The following is a 1,764-nucleotide window of genomic DNA, read 5'->3' as shown; positions in this document are numbered from 1 at the left end:
TCGAAGATAACACAGAGTACTACAAATCATATGTTGAAAAAATTTCCAAAAAAACCAACCTATACGTCGCAAAATTTGAAATAACAGAGGGTGATGGGTTTTGTGACACAAATATTTCACAGTTTGTGCGATTTTACGATAAAAATCATATCCCCCTCGTTTCTTATAAGAAAAGTACAAATTTGCTATCAAACCGAAGATATTGAAAACTACTACATTTTTTATGTTGAAAGCTTTTCCAGAAAACCGATAAAAAATTTGCAAGATTCGAAATGACAGCAGATTCGGTTTTTGAGATCTTAAAGTTGTTCCAAAATCGTTCCAAGTATCATTGCTCAAACTTTGCATAACATATACAGATTTTTACACACAGTATGCATCAAAATATTTACTACGACCAGATCGATGCGGAAAAATGAAAGATTATACATGCCTTGATAATTTATACTCACGATACGACGAATATCGAAGCGAAGAGATGCGAGAACCGATCCGAGAAGACTTGTGGCACGTTTCTTGCTACTAATCAAACATAAGTCTGCTGAAAAATCGTAGGGGAAATGGGTTGGCTGCTGGAGGAACTTAAGAACCCTAGTTTTCCTTTCAAAAAGAAGAATCAAAAAGTGTGTGTGTGTTGTGTGCAAGCCGATGAGTGTGGGTGTGTGATTAGGGGTTAATTAGGGGCTTAATTAGGCTAATAAAAATAGCTAATAACCAATTAATAGGTTAATTAAAATATTAATCCAATACTATTAGTCCACCAATAACTTTGCTAGAACCCCTAATTTTAATAAAATACACATGTGTAAAATTTTCAAGATTTAAAATCCCCAACTATTCAAATTAGTATTTTTGAAAAGTTTAAAATCTTAAAATCACCTACTAAATTAAATTACGCTTTAAAATATTTAAAATTTCATAAATAATTTAAAATACTAATTTTTTTGACTTGAAATAAAATACCACATTATTAATAAATCGCCTAAATCGTCACGATTTCTTTTCCCGAATCCCGTATCGAATATTCGCATGAAACATAAAAATCAAGAAAACATTTTAACGTGCATCAAATAAACATGTAATAATTTAAAATAATGCAAATAATAAATCATGCATCGTTAAAATTATTTTAAAATTAAATAAATAATTTAACAATTTAATAAATGCATGAGTTTACGTGTACTGATTTTGGGCTCTATATTTAATCAGTTCGAGAATCATTTATCAAAGAACTGATAGAGACTGCTCTTCCATCAATTTTTGAATCAGCTCAAATTTCCTCCTCCGTAGCTTTAATTACTCTACCAATCTCTGAACCAGCTGCTCAACTGACCACATATATAGAAGAAGAGCTATCCTTAGCCAATGTGGATGAGCTGTTGTTATTAGTTGCTGAAGAAATTCAATAGGAGCATAAGGAAGACCAAGTTGCTGATGAAGTTATTATTGAACCAGTGGTTGAAGAAGTCAAGGCACCAGTACCTGAAGTTGAGGTACAAGCTGAAGGAGTTCAGTTGGGAACTGAACAGATTACTAATGTTCAAACAATCTAGGAACCATCAGTTTTACTAGAACTGATTTCCACTAGCTTGGTGGTTCCTGATATTTTCTTTATTTCAGAAGCTTCACACAAACCGATCTCTTCAAAGAAGACTGCTATGGCACCTAGTACTTCAACTGATCATCATGACTAACCTCAGAGTTTATATGTACAAGAAGAGGAAGTCAATGATGTTAATGCAGAAGATGTTGATCAAGATGTTG

This window comes from Primulina tabacum, unplaced genomic scaffold, assembly GCF_025594145.1.
Source record: "Primulina tabacum isolate GXHZ01 unplaced genomic scaffold, ASM2559414v2 Contig448, whole genome shotgun sequence".
Lineage (NCBI taxonomy): Eukaryota > Viridiplantae > Streptophyta > Magnoliopsida > Lamiales > Gesneriaceae > Primulina > Primulina tabacum.
Note: the sequence above shows the minus strand (reverse complement) of the source record.